The 19,909-nt window shown below is 40.5% G+C and overlaps 1 protein-coding gene across 1 annotated transcript in view; it reads left to right on the forward strand.

Annotated features, from left to right (window-relative positions):
• Positions 1-5,552: 5,552 nt before the first annotated feature.
• Positions 5,553-19,909, forward strand: part of LOC311049079 (peroxisome proliferator-activated receptor delta-like) — a 39,648-nt gene continuing 25,291 nt past the window's right edge. Inside the window, exon 1 of the mRNA XM_084062528.1 lies at positions 5,553-5,804. The gene's annotated coding sequence lies outside the window, so the exon portion shown is untranslated. The remainder of the gene's footprint in view (positions 5,805-19,909) is intronic.

Raw genomic sequence — 19,909 nt, forward strand, 5'->3', positions numbered from 1 at the left:
TCATGTATACTTTTTATTTCTTAATTTGTTAACATTTTGTACAAAATAGCCAATTTTACATTAAGGTGCCCAGATATCCCTAAGTGCCCACCTATCCTCTATCCTCTGTAAATAGCAGGTGGGCTGGGCTCACAGATCAATAAATTGTCAACAGACAACACTATAAATCTGCTGTCATCAGAATGGCTAATACAGTGCAAATACATCATCCTGTATTATGAACACTGTATAAAAATGCTACTCCATCTGCAAAGTAGCCTATTTAAGCCAATAAAACAAGTAAACTAGCAGAAAGTTGCAAAGTAAGCAAAACAAACAATGTAACTAATAAAGTAACATTCCATGTAGGCCTACTGTAAGTGTCACAGCTTGCTAATGTGTTTTATCCTTCACACACATGGTCAGGGTGATGGATAGACAGTCCTTATTATTGTAGTTTGATTTAGATTGTCAGAGGAAAAACCTATGCTTGTTAACTCCTGCTGCAGATCACAGATCCACAAATTATTATTGAGGAAGACATTTGTGCTTAAGTACAATATTGAGGAATTAAGTACAATATTGAGTAATTTGTTACTTCTGTACTGTTTTAGGCTTGGTTAAAGTTTTAAATACTGTCTCTACAAAACAGTCTCTACAAAACAACTTAATGGTTCTGGGGGGGGGGTTGCAAAATGGTAATAAAAAAAGTTGGGGGGAAAAAAGGCTAAAGGCTAGTCAAAAAAAGGCTGGTCAAAAATAGTAAAAAAAAAAGCAGTGTGCTACTGTCCCTCAGGTGTTGTGTTGTTCCGGGGCGGGATAGCCACAGAGGAAAGTTTAGACACCCTCCTCAGCAACTGGGTGACGGACAACTTCTTCTTTTCAAAGTCCTTCCATGACTGGGCGAGATTGCCCTGTGTCTCCTTAGTCTTATTTCGCTGATAGCGTCGTAGCTGGTTCTCTGAGACCAAACGCTGCTGGATGGGGATAAATTCAGCTTCAGCGTGCAGCAAAGACACAAGCAGGTTTGCTCGGACTGCTGTCTTATTCAGGCGGTTATGCCACCCTTCGACATCATTGTTGGTTCTGATGGCACGTTTGAACACACACCAGCTAGCTGGCTTTGAGAATTGCTGACGGCCATTTATCCTGATGTAGTCAACAAGGGGTTTTAGTTCTTTTTTGAACTCTTCTGTGCCAGATGATGCCAGCCCGTTGAAAGCTCCTTCGATCTCATCAGCGGGGAGGTATGGAAGAGCAAACAGTTTCCTTATGTAGCTTCTGACATCTGCTCTGGTTTTATAGGCCACTATCAAGCCTTTCTCCCCGACTGCACGCATCACAGCCTGAGCCCAATGAAAACTACAACCGTGCATCATGGCATCAGGAAAGACTTTGGCGGCAGCGGCCCAAATGGCAGCTTCGAAATCTGTCACCATGTCCATGTCCACATCGTTCAGGTTGGGTGCAATGTCCTTGATGGCCTTGAAAACAGCAACGTAGTCACGCTTCCTCCTACGTGACATTAGCACAAATACCAGAGGCACTTGCTTGACATCCTTGCCGTCTTCATCCTCCAGAAACCCATTCACAACCTTAAATGTTACGTCCATGAATATCTGCTTCACAGATCGGAGAAGCTCACGTTGTTGGGGTGTGGCAAAGATGAGATGGCGAGCTGTGTCCTTTGTGATGTCTTGCAGCAGGAATCCTTCAGCTATATGAGACATGTCCAACTCAAAGTCGCTCTCGGTTGGGTTCTCAGGCCTGTGATTCTTTCTGTTTCTATTCGCCATCTTGGCCACATTCGTTGGGTTGATAACACACAATGAATCAGTAGGCATGTCCTCTCTCACCACAGTCTCCGCGACGACTGCAGCTGACTGGTGGACATTCTCCAGAATAATTATTTTCACCTTCTTATAGATCTGCACCTTAGTTTCAAAGCCAGGGTTTCCAGGATGATTGTGATCATGAGGTCCTGGTGTGTAGTCATTGCCTATTTGCTTCAATGAAGCAAGACATCTCAGATCCTTTCTTTTTACCGAGCAGACCCAATGCGTGCAAGTGGGTCCTGATCTCTTCACAATGTAGGTGTAACCGTCGCTGTCAACTAACAGGGTGCCACCACGTTGTGTTCCTCCCTCTATTGCTGTGTAACTGACTTCAGTTGGTATCACAATGTCTGGGACAACTTGTTTAGGTAATTCAGGTCCAGTTTGAGATGTGCCTTCGACTGCGTCAGGTCCAACTTGTTCAGGTAGTTCAGGTCCAGTTTGAGGTAGGCCTCCGACTGCGTCAGGTCCAGATACTGGTAGAATGGATGATTCATCTGCAGTGGTCTGTCCAACATGGATGTCTGGAGGTGGAACCACAGCATCCTCGGTTGCATCCATTCGTGATCTTTTCGAAGCTTGGACAACATAGTCAGTCAAGTGTCGTGGTGGTACTTTAACTCTCTGCTGGCGACGTGGAAACATGACTTCACTGCAATGTACCGGAGCAGTACTGTACTAAACCTTCTCTGTGGTTGCCCTTTTAAAGAAATGCTATGACCCGCCCACACCTAGGCCCATCACCCAGGTGAATGGGCCATTAGCGCGTGATTTGTATCCTAGTGATCAGAAGTGGTCACCTCAAAATATGTCTTAAGTACCCTCAGGTCAGTTTAAAAAAAGAAAATGTTGTGGATAAGCAAATTAAAGTGCTTTAAATACATTTTTATCAGAAAATGGATCATTCCAATGTGTTTCTAGTGCTCAAAAAAGCAGAAAAGGAAAAAAAAATCACACCCAGTGTGAAGTGGGCGGTGTGTGGTCATCACAACATGACTCACTTTAAAAAGAGGATAAGTTTATTTTTTCCATAGTCCATACTGCTATTCATAGGGCTGCACATGTGTCATGTGTTTCGCTAGCCAATCACAGTCCTGAATTTGCAAAGTCAGCCAATCACATTACAGTTAGTGGTGATGACACTAGCTGTAATGTGATTGGCTGACTTTGCAAAAGTATCGATTTGCATTAAGAATGGAAGGGTTAGGGGGTATACAAATCTTTTGGTCGGTGTCCAAAACTCACTTATAGGGGGCGGCTACACCGCCCCAAAAACTAAGAAAAACACCAAGTATTCAGGTATAACACAGGTATGTGTGTGTGTGTGTGTGTGTGTGTGTGTGTGTGTGTGTGTGTGTGGCTGGCTTACAACTCTCACCATTTAAATTAGTGTTAATTTTACCAGCCATTTTTTAAGTTTAGTCCAGTCTTAGTCCAGTTTCAATCATTGTTCATTGTATCTCATCCTGATTTTATTTAGTCAAGTTGTATGTATTTTATGTAGTCTTTATCTGGTATATGTTTCACAATAACCATTCAATTTAAAGGGGAAAACCACCCATTTTCAACTTTGAACTATGTCATTAATATACCTTACAGTTGTTGTGTGGAAATAATAACACCCCCCCCCCCCCCCCCATTTCTGTGTTGCCTGAAACTTCTGTGTTGCCTGTGTTGCCTGAAACTTCATTGACAAAATATCAACAATACAAATACAATACCAAAAAAAGATTTACTCTTTTGCTTGCAAAGTACATCATGATGATGTCACTGTGATGTGATGACCCCACAATAAATACTTCAGTTCCAGGCAACACAAAAGGGGGTGAGTTTTTTATTATTTCCACACAACAACTCAAAGGTATATTAATGAGATAGTTCAAAGTTGAAAATGGGTGGTTTTCCCCTTTAATGTGTTTTTTTTGACAGCTTAAAACTGTTAAATACTTTTGACCGCAAATGTATTTAGCACAAATAAATACAGTTTTTGACAACCCATCCAGTGTTAATCTTTAACCCATGTTAATGTGTTCTAGCCTGGTTGGAATCTCATAAAAAATGTTTGGGTCAATTTATCTTCGCATACTTAAAACTGGTAAATCAGATTATTTAGCTATTTAAATTTAAATGTAAACATGAGACAGCTAAAATAAACTGTTGGTCCATCATCATGCAATGAATGCAACCTTGTGATGAATGCAATGAATGCACCAATGTGATTAATCCACTGTTGGATAAATAGTAGTTATATACATAACTTTGGGACTGTGAAATGCATAGGAAAGTGTTGTTAATTGTAAACTGTAGACATTGAACATCTATTTTTTTTACTTTAACCTCCCGGTATGTTCAAAATGTCCCTCATTTTATTTATTTTTTAAATAAAATGAGACATACATTTTGAAAGTAGCCGCACACACACACACACACACACACACACACACACACACACACACACACACACACACACACACACACACACACACACACACACACACACACACACACACACACACACAAACACAGGGCTAAAGTGTTTAATGCATGTTTTATAATATTATAATTTATAGATGCAAAGTAACTAGTAAAACAAATGCATTTAGTGGAGTAAAAAAACAATATTTGGATCCAATATGTAGTGGAGTAGAGGTAAAAGCATTGGAAGTTGGGAATACTCAAATAACGCACAAATACCCAACATTGTACTTAAGTACAGTACTTAAGTAAATGTACTTAGTTACTTTACACCACTGACACATTGAACCAATATTACACTGGTGACATTGCATGGAGTGAGTTGGCTTTGGTCCTGGAGTGAGTTGGCTTTGGTCCTGGAGTGAGTTGGCTTTGGTCCTGGAGGGAGTTGGTCTTTGGTCCTGGAGGGAGTTGTCCGAGCCCTGGAGTGAGTTGGCCGAGCCCTGGAGTGAGTTGGCCGAATATTTCTTAAGTCTTCATGGAGTGAGTTGGATTTGGAGTGAGTTGGGTGGTATTCCACAATACAAGGTCTACTAAACTGGAAGACTCATTAAGCACTGAGCTTGTTTAAGATGAGATCCCCATGCACACAAATCATGATGATTGTTATTATTGTTTATTAACAAAAGGATAATATAGCCACAAAACATTGTGTGTGTGTGTGTGTGTGTGTGTGTGTGTGTGTGTGTGTGTGTGTGTGTGTGTGTGTGTGTGTGTGTGTGTGTGTGTATATATATATATATATATATATATATATATATATATATATATATATATATATATATATATATATATATATATATATATATATATAACTTCCATCTAAAATATACCAGCACATAGAGCAAAACAAGGAAATAGTGAAAAAAATCCCTAATGGTTCAATATCGTATTATATTTTGTGTTATTTTTTAAGTAGTGAAATCAGCTCTAGGATAAACTTGAAGGATGTAGTAGTGATTTAGTTCAAGATGATGATGATTTCAGATTGCAGATCCGGTCTAGGACGGATACGGAAACTGACTGTGTACGTGCATGGATATGAACGTGCAAATGACCGGAGACGGTAAGGCGGGCTCCAAACCATCTATGCTAGAAACAGCAAGTCGTCAAATCGCTGGAGTCTGGGGACGAACGTTGGGGATGATGACGTAACGACGCAGTAACGTAACGTAACCTAACGTAACGTAACGTAACGTAACGTAGTGTGTCAAGTGCTAGAGGTACGGAGAAGAAAACAACAGAAGTTTGGGGAATGTATTCCGCGGTGTAAACATGTGTCGTTGAAGTTATCCGACATTGTGACGAATAGAAGCGCTTAAAACACACAAAACAAAGCGGTTTAAACCGTGACTACACATACATCTACGCTCTAGACCCGGAGACAACTGGTATGTTGGTTAACGTCCAGCAGAACAACATTTGACTGTTGTGGCGAGGATTTCCACCTGTTGCGCCCACACTGGTGACCCGTGGAAGTATGTGACTGCAGGAGGCGCTGTTTTTACCCCAGAGGTGAGGAGCAGAGAACGCTTTGGGTTTTGGGTTCCAGGTTGTTTTGTTATAATAGGATCACATAGATATTTCAATGTTATGAGAGTCATCTGTGGATAAATAGTGTCAATATGTTCCTAGTATTATCAGTGGGGGTCCTTGAGGGGGTTCCAGGGGGTCCCCAGCAACGTGTGTTAATATAACATCAAATTCAGCTTAAAGGAGTAGTTCACCCAAAAAAATGACTTATTTTCTATCAATTGCACACCCCATGCAGCCTTGAATTACCATATAAGACAAATACAATTTAATTTAGGGATCCTTGACATGCAACAGTTTAAGAACAACTGATCTTATATAGAATCATTATGAAAATAACTAATGGTTATTATGTAGTTGCATTATTAAACATGATCGTGTTTATATCTAACTGATGAATAATAATGCTTATAGACATTATATCATCACATTATAGCATCAGGTTATATTATCAATTATCTACATTACAACATCCTGAAAAACATTGACAGACAGTGGATAAGCTGAAAAAAAGTGGCAAAACCGTGACCTCTGCTGGGCGCACACAATTATATAGGGGTACCAATTCCGGTGTAACCTCGCCACTAACTGCTGCTACGCTGCTAAGCGTTTCCTAGCCCCATAGCTGTCACAATAAAGCTGTCTGTTTAGAAATCAGTGCTTCTCTAAGTCCCCCCCCCCATAATAATAATAATAATAAAAAATAAAAATATTATTTGAACTGGGGACCCCCCACCCTGGGAAGCACTTGGAAATGTAGGAGTTGAGGCATTACATTTAGTTTGATTGGGTTCCACAGATACATATTGTGAAAATAAGCCTATCTGCAAGCTCTCACGTTGTGAGCTTGTAGATCCGGTGACAACTGCTGCTGTCTATGTCCACAGGTGTTGAGCTTGTAGAGTGGTTATTTTCACAATTTTTGCCTCTTTCCTAGATAATATTAGACAATTGTGGCAAATGCCTTTTTAAATATAGTATAGTTTGTTGATTACTGTTGAAGCAGTAATATTGGTGTTATTGTTATTATCATTATTATTATTATTATTATTTCATTTTAGAGGTATTAAAACGGTCTTAACATACATTAAATTGTCACTTTAGAAATGTGCATAGTCCATGAGCCAGAGCCCCACAATTGAGCAATGATTATCGAAAGAGTGGGCAAAACCAAACCTATATTAAATTGTTTATAGGGTCAATATAAGGAAATAAATATATGATAACCTCTCCACAGGAGTAGCTTTTTCATGGTTATCACACATTTTGTTATTTTCCCCATACGTACTGTACATGACAGGTGAAAATATTATTATTTAAAAAAAAAAGAGTTATCATAATGAAACTTCCCCAGTTGATTACTTACATGAAGACAATGATCTATCGTATTACAAGTTTTCTGAAATTGTGTATTTAAATGTTCAAATTAGGCATTTAGTCAATGAGCCAGAGCCCAAAATTGAGCCAGATATTGAATATTCCCTCGTTAAAAACCTTTGACTCCAACATCTTAACAAAATGAAATAAGAATGTTCACTCTGGCTTTGTCCAATGTTCCAATGTGGATTCTGGAAAGTTATGCAAATTCGGGCATATTTTCCTAATGCCTAATTTGCATATTATTTAAACCTGTATACACTGTATGCCGGTTTGTTTACTGTTGAGTGAGAAAACAATGTTGAACATTAAGCAAATCACCCCCCACCACACACACACACACACACACACACACACACACACACACACACACACACACACACACACACACACACACACACACACACACACACACCCCTGGGGGTTCCGACCCACAGTTTGAGAGCCACTGTGTAGCCTGCCTTTTAATAGAAGACACTTTGACATCTTTATCGATAACAAAACATATGTACTCATTTCCATTGCAGTGCTTTCACATGTATGTGCAAATGATGTTATGTTGCATGTGTGTAGTTGCACTTAAGTCCAGGCACCCAAAGGTGCCAAAAGTGTCCTTTTGCATGTCAGTCCAAGCACCCATAGCTAGCTGCAGGAAAATGTCACTTTTGTGAAGTTGAGAAAACACTTGGAATGTACTGTAACTTCTTTCTTTTTTTAATCAGATAAATGTAACAGTCTAAATGTAAACTTGACTGATAAGCAGCTTTTAAGATATTTAAAGATTGAAATGCCTTTAAAAGTAGCTTGGTTTCATAATGTGGGCCGAATAATTTGATCCATTTAAGCACCTTTTTTCATACAATATAGTCTTCAATTTTATCAATGGATCATAATCGATGACAGAGTTGCCAAGTCTGCTTATTGTAAGTGACTTTGGGCTTGTTTTTCTGTAAAGTTGCTTGCAAATATTGGTAGTTGTGAGTTTTGGTGTGTGGGGTCACTTGTTTTGGCCTTGTTTTTGTACAACCTGTCAGCTTGTTTCTCCCGCACAATCTGGCAACACTGATATCAATGATAAACATAATGTCAGAGGAAGTGTGTTGTTACAGTGCTGTTGTCCTCAATATCTATAAGTGATTATAGCATCATAATTATGTTAATTTTGCTCACATTAAAACAATTACAGCTTTCTCTCTGAAATCTCAAGAGAAAACTTCTTCAAATTTTGGCCAATTGAAATAATGTGTGTGTGTGATTGTTGTTCGTGCAGGGTTGGACACCGGATGGTAGCTCTGGGCAATTAACCAAAAATATATTTAAACCGATATTTAAAAGCAATAACTCGCTTATAAATGAGGAATGATAATAGATTTTTTTTTCTCCCCTGACAACAAATTAACACGAAAAAATACAATAGGCTCTATTCACAGCAGCCATATTGTGAAGACATTCACAGGTGTTGCCAATGATACTAATGAAGGCTCTGTTCCATTCTGGTCAAACAGAGTCTGGGTGCTGATATTGTGCATGTTGGCTCACTGGAAATACTCTGCTAGACCAGTGTGTCTAAAGTTGGGGTCCAGGGACCCTCATGGGCTTCCAAATGCCCCCTTACGGGTGTGTAACTCTGAGAGTGTACAAATGGAACCAAATGGACCCGTATGGGTCCATTTGATTCCATTTGTACACTCTCAGAGTTATGGGGGTCGTGGAAACCACTGTGCTACACTAAATGGAACAGAGCCTTCATTAGTATCATTAGTAACACCTGTGAAGGAAGTCATTATATGGCTGCTGTGCATAGAGCCTATTGCTTCAAATCGTTTGAAGCAAAAACTAAGTTTAAATGTTTTTACCCACACACCTTTAGCCTTTATTGCTCCCTATGTGTGTCAGTGGCTCGACTCAGCTTGCAGCGCAGGAAGTGATGTCAGATACAGGACAGTGTGAACTACCAAGGCAGTTGTACAACTCTAAAAACAAAAACAAATTGTGCTGGTGTTCAGGTGACACAATGAGGTCAAGCATCAGATGGGTCAGGATGACCGACCGGTCACCGAATAGAACATAAACAGCCCACTCGAGTCATTAACGATCTAATACATGGGTCTTCAACAGGGGGTCCGGGACCCCTAGGGGGTCCTCAGAGTTATTAACCACTTGAACCCTAGCATATCTATTCGAGATCAATAGATCATAAGTATTGAGGGTTTAAGTGGTTAAATGTCTGAATACTAACATGAATCCAACGTATTAACTCATCAACCCATTAAGACCTGAAGCCGTCTACATGTCTTCTAAATCCCAACAGTTTTCTGAAAAACGTATGTTTCTATATCAGTGGTGCTCAATCTTTTTCATGTCCAGGACCCCCAAAATGATATGTATTTGGCCGCCGACCCCATCTCAAAATACTTTGTTCCAGGGACCCCCAGAAGCAAAGATTTGAGTTCAAATTAAAACAATATATATTCAAAGATTTGCACACATTTTCACGATTTTTCAAAAATAGCAGATCTACAAGCTCGTAGCGCGGCACTCGGTGCCGCGCTATGAGCTTGTATATCTGCTATTTTTGAATAGCCAAAGTTTAAAATAATGCTTTTTTAGCTATAATCAAAAAGTGACACAGATCAAGGGCTGAATGGGTTAACTGCCAGAATAAAACATGGTCTAAATGGTGCATTTATATAGCGCTTTTATCCAATGTTAATGAAGAGCGCCATCTAGCGTCTAACACGTCAAACGCCAAAACACGTCATTGGTGGTGGGCTTTGGAAAAAACGGTCGGCAGAGAAAGAGTTAATAGAAGAGCTAATGTGTAAACAAATAAACACTAACATGAATTTACACTATAGTGCTGTCAAACAAGTCTATTCTTGTTGATCTGCGACAGTTTAAACAATATGTAGTGTGGGTCCGTGCTTCATCTCTCTCTCAGCTAAGGGGTCCTTGGCCTGAAAAACGTTAATCAATCCCTATTGTGGTAATGTCAATATAGGTGAAAATCTTCAAGAACCTGTCAAAATAGTCAAAAACATCAAAATAGTGAATGTGTGAGCTGAGCTTGTAGATCTGCTATTTTCACTATTCTTGCACGACACATGTGCGACAAAGTATACAACAGGGCTTAAGTAGTTCATCAAATCGTTGATATACAGACAATTTACAGAAGTTTTGAGCTTGTAGATCGGCTGTTTCCACTATTCAAAAAAAACATGTCAGTCATTTCTTTACATCTTTCAGTTATTTGTCATATCTGCCCTGTGCAATTTTTGTTTACAAAGCCTAAAAGGCAAACGGAATTTAAAATGTTATTCATATATTCCAATTAATCACAATTATTTGTATGGCAATTAATCATTACAATGTCCTGATCGTGAAATGTATATTTACATTTGTCTACATCGCTGTGCTCCAATATGGATATTGGGGCATTTGGTCAAAATACACAATACTGTTTCATCAAAGTTGGTATGGTGACGTTATACATTGTCTGGTACTTGAACTTGTCCTTATCATCACTTTAGCCAGATACAGCTCAAGTGGAGTTAGGAGCTTTCTGACCATTAATGTGGAGATAGTTTTTCCCCATCTGACCTCGTCATTTTAATCAATGATGGACAAACCACCTAACTCCACACGTTGGAGTTATGTGGTTTGAATGACAGTTGGAGGATCCAATGGAGTTTTAGTCAGAAGCGCTTTTTAATACTTTCCACTGGTTCAATATGTGTAAAACCCACACACAGACCTAAACGGTGTTCAATAGCACTGATTTATTAAAAAAAATAAAGTTGAAAAAATGGACAGTGACGACATAGCATTCAGAGATTGTGGAATTGTAGTCTGGCTACACGAGAGAGACTAGAACAGGATGGCTATTGGCTATTCAAAAATAGCAGATGTACAAGCTTGCAGCTCTGCGAACTTGTACATCTGCTATTTTAAAAAAAATCTTGAAAGTGTGAGAACTACTGATTTTTAGAATGCATTTGTAGAATAGCGTCTAAACAATTTTTCCTAACAATCTTTCTGAAAAAAATATTAAAAAATAATTTTCATGATTTTTCAAAAATAGCAGATCTACAAACTCGTAGCGCGGCACTCGGTGCCGCGCTATGAGCTTGTATATCTGTTATTTTTGAATAGCCAAAGACATCTAAAGTGACACAGATGCGTTCCAGGTCTTAATGGGTTAAAGGCTTAAGCCACAAGGCAATTGCATTGAAAAATATTGAAACATTTTAATAACACCAGATCTTGCGCGGGGGATTCCTGGGGGGGTCACAAAATCTTTTCAGATGGGCGGTCCGCAGCCAAATACATATGACTTTAGGGGTCCTTGACGTGAACATGTGTGAGAACCACTGACCCTCATTGCATGTCAAACTGGGGGTCCTTGAAAATGTCACTGATCCACAAAGAAGAAAGGGGACACATGTGCAAAGTATTCCAAACACACAGCAATATTTGTTATTGAACTCTGCCCCCCCCCCCCCCCCCCCCCCCCCCCCCCCCGCGTGTGTGTGTGTGTGTGCGTGTGCGCGCGTGTGTTAAACAAACAGGCCTGTGGTTGAGTGTCTCCCAAACCAGATGAACTATGTGTTCCTACCCTGTGTGTGTGTGTGATGAACTGTGTGCTACTACCCTGTGTGTGTGTGTGTGTGTGTGTGTGTGTGTGTGTGTGTGTGTGTGTGTGTGTGTGTGTGTGTGTGTGTGTGTGTGTGTGTGTGTGTGTGTGTGTGTGTGTGTGTGTGTGTGTGTGTGTGTGTGTGTGTGTGTGTGTGTGTGTGTGTGTGTGTGTGTGTATGTGTGTGTGTAGGCCTGTCACAATTATTACATAATCGCCTAATCGCAATCATTTTTGCATAATCGTCATAATCATTTCCATGTTGATAAAATGTTCATTACTTTCAAACATTTAAGAAAAATAGTGGAAACAGCGGATCTACAAGCTCAAAACGCATCGCAATAGAGCACCGAAGTCTGATGTAATTTGCGCATCCTACCTGGGTCACGTTTCCCACACCCCATTCTGAATTCCCACAGACGTGTAGTGATGTTGCTAGGTTCTAGTCCCGGGACTCACTGGTGGTCATTTGAATGAGCCAGGGAGTCCAAATAAAATGTGTCGTTTTTGAGATATTGCAGTGTTAAACCTTTTTGTTATATTCATGTATGTTATGTATCTGGAAAAACTAAAAGTAAAACAACTACATTCTGAATCATTTTGGGAGAAAAAAGGTTTTCCCAAATAAATAAATAATAATTACTAGGGTTGTCCGATATTGGCTTTTTTACCGATAACCGATATACCGATATTGTCCAACTCTTAATTACCGATACCGATATCAACCGATACCGATATATGCGGGGATTATTGTGATTAGGGTAAGCTCAAATTTCATATCACACACACCATATACAGTAAGAACTCCTGTAACTTATTTATAAAGGAAAAAAACATTTTTTTTTCTTTTCAAAAACCGATACCGATATTTTCCCGATATCAATTTTTATGCTAATATCGGCCGATAGTATCGGGAGGCCGATAATATCGGACATCCCTAATAATTACAATAATAACTTTTTTTGTCTAGTCTAGGTAAAATAGCATGCGTCCACTGGACAGAAACTGTAGTCTGTGTGTGTGTTGGAACTATGTGCTCCTACCCTCTGCTCCCTTCAAAGTCCAGTCAGAAAGCGGGGGTAGGCATTGACCTTTGACCTACATTGTCAGTGGACAAATAGCGTCCCCATGCAGAGCAAGGCTATGATAGAAGAAGGTGCAGACATGCCATGGCCCAGGCAGGCACCATTGACGAGCATGGGAGGCAAAACTGGTTCCCCAAATTCGGTGAAATACATTGGAATCAATGAGAGTCGTCTGGACCAGCTTGTGAACAAACACTATTTCTGAACGATTGGGACCTTTGTCAATTCATTAAGCGTTCAGTTCTTGGAATATAAATAAAAGAAGACATAACACAGGTTGTTTACTAATCATTTGTGTTTCGATGTGCACACTAAGTAATGTTGTTGAGGCATCTAAACCGCGGCATGTATCGTTTCTGGCTCGGCAGTATCGCGAGATTTGGTTGTCAGTCAGGCTCACAATGACACATTGAAAAGCAACACAGCAGAAAACAATGTGTGATATTGTCTTCTTTTATTTTCCTGGGCCGAGTATTTAAGAAAGGTCGCAGTCGTTCAGAAATACAGTAGTGTTCGTTCTAAGCTGGTCCACTTGGCCCTTGTTGACTCTAATGTATTCCTCGGTTGCAGTTTGCCTCCCTGTGCGACAAATCTGCCGTCTCGAATTGGTGGATAGTGGAAAATGAAGATGACCGTACCTTCTTTTTATTTACCTTGATGCAGAGGGGATGTTTTAAACAGGAGTCCAGCCTCTACCACCACTGACCAAGTCTAAACTTTTGCAAGGAACCCGCCCCCCCCCCCGCCCCCACGCACACAGACATTTATATGTATTTGGCCACGGATCCCCATCTGAAAATGGGAAAATGCGATGCGTTGTGAGCTTGTAGATCAGCTGTTTTCGGCAAAGAGGTTTGGTGTAGAGGGACAAAAGTACAGACCAAGTACAGAGCGAAAGGTCAAGTTGACTAAGTATTGAGGGTTTAATTTTGATTAGTCACAACATGTGAACAGCACCGGAGGTACAGTAAGACATTTGGGCTAAAAAGACAACACAAAAAAGTCCTGGGGACTTTATTCCATTGTCCTATTTATTCAATGAATCAACACGGCATAGAATATGAATTCATTAAAATTAACACTTGTCATCAACAAATAAGAATATGCATATTTACAGAGCAGAAAAAGGGAAACATGGTGGCAGTGTATGGTCCCTCATTTCAATGGGATTTAACCCATTGAGACCTGAAGCCGATTCTACATGTCTCCTAAATCCCAACAGTTTTCTGAAAAACTTATGTTTCTATATCAGTGGTGCTCAAGGACCCCCAAAATTATATGTATTTGGCCGTGGACCCCGATCTCAAAATATTTTGTTCCAGGGACCCCCAGAAGCAAAGATTTGAGTGAAAAATGTTCGCTTTAAAAATATATATATTCAAAGATTTGCACACATTTTCACGATTTTTCAAAAATAGCAAGCTCGTAGCGCTTGTATATCTGCTATTTTTGAATAGCTAAAATGTAAAATAATGCTTTTTAGCTCAAATCTAAAAATGACACAGTTCCAGGTCTTAATGGGTTAATCTACCTCCATTTGTAGTTTTGAAATAAACCAGTGTTTCACAACCTTTCAATGGATGATGTCAGGGAGTAGTAGAATGAGCATTTCCCTATGTTTGTGCTAAATGTGTGTAAACAAACATATTACATAACAGAACAGAACGCTGATGATAGTGCTGTCAAACAAGTCTATGAAGCAATCTATGCAATCTATGAAAAGGTTTAATCTGCAACACAATTTAATGCAATATGTAGTGGGGGGACCCTGCTTCAGCTCTCTTTCAGCTAAGGGGTCCTCGGAGCCTGAAAAAAAAAAAACGTTTGAAGACCCCTGGCCTAGAGGGTGGGTGGTCGGACGGACATCACAAACGTAACATCCAGACTTGCGAGGCGCACCGTTGGTTCCAACCCACACCAAACTGGACAGGCTTTGTAATAGGCTCTATCCACAGCAGCCATATTATGAAGACATTCACAGGTGTTACCAATGATACTAATGAAGGCTCTGTTCCATTCTGGTCAAACAGAGTCAGGGTGCTGATATTGTGCATATCTACAGTTGGGGTCTAAGGACCCTCATGGGCTTCCAAATGGCCCCTTACAGGTGTGTAACTCAGATTGTACAAATGAAACCAAATGGACCCGTAAGGGTCCATTTGGTTCCATTTGTACACTCTCAGAGTTATGGGGGTCGTGGAAACCACTGTGCTAGACTAAATGGAACAGAGCCTTCGTTAGTATCATTGGTAAAACCTGTGAAGGAAGTGATAATATGGCTGCTGTGCATAGAGCCTATAGGCTTCGTAATAAAAAACTTGCACGGGCCAGATATCTAACTATATAAATGGCGACGGACTTCCGCACCCTCGGTGTCCACACCCCACAGCTCTGTTATCGAATAAACAACGCACCGCCAGACCACATGTCGCCAACTGACTCGCCACGGCCGCCGCGCTGAATTTACGCCTCGCGTAGGGGACATCTCACTGCACACTACACCTTTTCCACCGCGCAACATAATTAATTCTACTCACCAAATGTCGGACAAAACGGAAGGGGAGGCAGCTTCGTACCGTTTACCGTGCGCACGACCTCATCACCACAACAGCAGCCAGCCGCTGCGGGGGTTTTTTCCTTTTTTTCAAAACTTTTTTTTTGGTCACCATTTTCTCCAGGCACCATTTCTGGTGTAACGCATGCGCTGGGTTGCGCCGCCATTGCACTCTGCCCATCTCCTCCACACCAACACACACGCAGCTCCTTTGCTTCAACCCCCCCCCCCCCCCTTCTTAGTACCTCCTTTGTTCCACCCAGGCCGTTACTTTCACTTCACTCATGTCTCGATCACACTATGTCCGTCCTTCACGTGCCATGTTCATCCCAAACACAAACACAAACAACTCGGGTTGCCAAGTCGTTGGCATGCCAGGTTCTCTAAAAACAAGCGCCAGAAACAAGCAACCACCTTCATGAAAAAAAAAAAAACACCGAAGGGGTCCGCCATGTTCCAGGGGGGTCCCCGCGCGTCCCAACACTCCACAGGGGGTCCGTCGACCAGCAGGGGGTCCGCGGGGGTCCCCCTCAAACATCAAAAAAATATTTTTTTCAATTTTTTTTTTTTTTTTTTTTTAACTTTTCCACAGTTTTACTCCAGCAATTTGAGTACCCCAATATACACGCGGCCACGCTGGGCCCCGTGCGCGGCTGGGGTTGAGGGGGGCGTAGCCCCACGAAACTCTAGTGACAAATAACTGAAATATACAAAGAAATTGTTGACACATTTAATAACTTGATACATGTAAAAAAAAAAGCAGAAATAGCTGATCTACAAGCTTGCTTGTAGATCTGCTATTTCTTAACCCATTAAGACCTGGAACTGTGTCATTTTTAGATTTTAGCTAAAAAAGCATTATTTTACACTTTGGGCTAATAAAAAATAGCAGATATACAAGCTCATAGCGCGGCACCGAGTGCCGCGCTACGAGCTTGTAGATCTGCTATTTTTGAAAAATCGTGAAAATGTGTGCAAATCTTTGAAAATATACATTTTTAAATCGGACATTTTCAACTCAAATCTTTGCTTCTGGGGGTCCCTGGAACAAGATATTTTGATGGGGGTCTGCAGCCAAATACATATAAGTTTGGGGGTCCTTGACATGAAAAAGATTGAGCACCACTGATATAGAAACATACGTTTTTCAGAAAACTGTTGAGATTTAGGAGACATGTAGAATCGGCTTTAATATTTGAAAATGTGTGAAAAATGTTCAACATGGAAACTATTACGACGATTATGCAGAAATAATTGTCACGGAGCCTCCTCGACAAGCTATGTGTAGCGTTGGTGCGTGAGGACTGTTTAAGTGGTGATATTATAGAGGGTTTAAGTCTTAAACCCACTCTACGTAGCTCCACCAGGGCTCTACACTAGGCCCTCTCCTGTCTTCCCTACTGCGTTAAATATCTTTAATACATTGTATACTGTATAACATGTTTCCAGGCTATAGAATCCCAGCTACTGTCTAATGTAGTGGTTCTCAAAGTTGAGGGGGTTCCCCTGCTAAATTAGTTAATATAGCGTCACAATCAGTTCAAACACTTTAAATGGATAGTTCACCCCCAAAATGACTTTTTTTTTTGCTATCGATTAGTCACCCCATGGAGACTTGAATTCATGGATATTTTTGGGCGGTATAACCGCCTCTATATGTGAGGTTGGGACATTGACATTTGCTGCACTGTGATTGGCCACCCATTGTACACCCCTAACCCCTACACATTCAATGCAAATCTATACTTTTCTTTAAGTGAGCTTCCATCACTGTGATGACCACTAGCTGCACTGTGATTGGCTGACTCTATTCAGCACTGTGATTGGCTAGCGAGACACATGACACATGTGCATAGTCCTATAAATAGGACTATGCACTTAAAACAAACACATTTATGTTTTTTCTTAAGTGAGTCATGGGTCTGTGATGACCACTGTGATGACCACAGTGGTGTGAAGTGGGCGACCACACCGCCCACTTCACACTGGGTGTGATTTTTTTTTTTTTGTCGCATTCCTATGGCAATAATTTGATGACCGGCAGCGGTTCCTGTGTGTCTCCTACCGAAACCGCTGCCTACCAGACCACTGGCCATCAAATTATTGGCGTAGGAATGCGACTAAAACAAAAAAATATCCATGAATTCAAGTCTCCATGGGTAAACTGTCCCTTACTTTGGCCATTAAAAAATTAGACGATCAAAGTTTTTTAAAAAGTCTTGATTTTTTTTTTTTACCAATGTGTTAGTTAAGGTTGTTTAGACGCTAGGATGCTTAGATACTAGGTTCATCGTTTTCGTTTACCTGGTATCCATATAGTTTCAATTTACAGATTATTTTTTATAGTATATTGTTTAGACAGAAGCTAGGTTCATCGTTTACCTGTGATAGTTTACTGAGGCACTACACTGTCTCTCTGCATTCTATGTAGGTGTTTACCTTGTCTATTAAGTCACTCTGGATAAGAGCGTCTGCTTAAATGCCTACATTGTAAAAAGTTTTAGAAGCACTGATGTAGTTGACCAGCGATTGTCCTCTGTGAACTGCCCATTGTCTGTCAGTGTGCAGCAGAGTCAGCAAATTGCTTTTCCTTCACAGCTGGACTCCCCCAAAAATAGCGATCGCACAACAAGCTCTCGCTCGCTCTGCAATACTGATACACTGGACAGGATGAGCTATCTGTCACAATATACAATGTAGGCATTTAGCAGACGCCCTTATCCAGAGCGCCTTACAATAAGCAAGGTAAACACAACCCATACATGGAATGCAGAGAGGCAGTGTAGTAACTACTGTGAGACATTTTCACAATTCTTCACGTATTTACAGTTTTAAAAATACATATTTTTTCAGCAATAAAATAATATTCTGGTCGGTAGATGTTGTTGAGCTGGTCATTTTAACCCATTAAGACCTGTGTCATTTTTAGATTTGAGCTAAAAAGTATTATTTTACACTTTGGGCTATTCAAAAATAGCAGATATACAAGCTCATAGCGCGGCACCGAGTGCCGTGCTACGAGCTTGTAGATCTGCTATTTTTGAAAAATCGTGAAAATGTGTGCAAATCTTTCAATATAATATATTTTTAAAGCAAACATTTTTAACTCAAATCTTTGCTTCTGGGGGTCCCTGGAACAAAATATTTTGATGGGGGTCCGCGGCCAAATACATATAATTTTGGGGGTCCTTGACATGAAAAAGATTGAGCACCACTGATATAGAAACATATGATTTTTCAGAATACTGAGATTTAGGAGACATGTGGAATCGGCTTCAGATCTCAATGGGTTAAAACACAAACGGGGGGGGGGGGGGGGGGGGGGGGGAGTATATCGATTATTTATCGCGAGAGAAAGTATCGCGATATTTCGCGATATCGATATATCGTCCCACCCCTAATCAGTAACAGACTTTACCTTGTTCTTGCAGGTTGATTGATCAATCGAGAAGCAGATTTTCTTGAGCACTATTCTTTAAAAAAATCTCATATCATTATCAATGAATCGACATACAATAAATCGATATATAACCGACTGCATCGATTAGTCTGCTTAATGTGTCCATTTGTAACTCTGAGACGGTACAAATGCAACCCAATGGACCATTTGTACTTGCTCAGATTTAGTGTGCTTTTCCCCCCATTCCGTCTCTCCAGCTCTTTAGTAAACAGAAAATACATTCTGGGGTGGGTTACACATTTCATCCAATCAGGAGTAGCTTGTAGATTGTCCATTTCCATTGTAGATTGTCCATTTTCATAATGCTTTATGTATAAAGTCATTTCTTTGTATACGTTCTTTGTCATATCTGCCCTGGGCAATGTTTGTTTACACAGCTTAAAAAGCCAACAGAAATGTAATTTTTATTCATACTGTACAGTATGTTCCAATGTTCAGCGCCAGACACAATGAAATCGTTAATCACAATTATTTGTGTGACAAATTGACATTAATTGTCAAGTAAAATGTCATAATGGTGACAGGCCTATAGTCTAACGCACACACACACACACACACACACACACACACACACACACACACACACACACACACACACACCACACACCACACACCACACACCACACACACACACACACACACACACACACACACACACACAGAGAGAGAGCAGTAGGGTAAAGCTTAATGTAAAGGTCAAAGGTCAATGGCTGTGTGACCAACAGCAGAACGACACCAGACACCCTGGAATCAGCGACAGCTGTCTATCTGTCTGTGTGGTTGCCTGTCTGCCTGTCTGTCTGTCTTGAGTGACTGACTGACTGACTGACTGTCAGTGTCTGTCTGTCTGTACAAAAATACAGCCAAGCACAGCCCAGACCAATGCAACAGTGAGCTTGTAGATCTGCTATTAGTAGTACAAACATGACAGCAGGGCCATTATTTCAAACCTTTGCCTCGACTACGACTAACAAACTA

Source organism: Gymnoscopelus microlampas, assembly GCF_963454915.1.
Source record: "Gymnoscopelus microlampas genome assembly, chromosome: 7".
Lineage (NCBI taxonomy): Eukaryota > Metazoa > Chordata > Actinopteri > Myctophiformes > Myctophidae > Gymnoscopelus > Gymnoscopelus microlampas.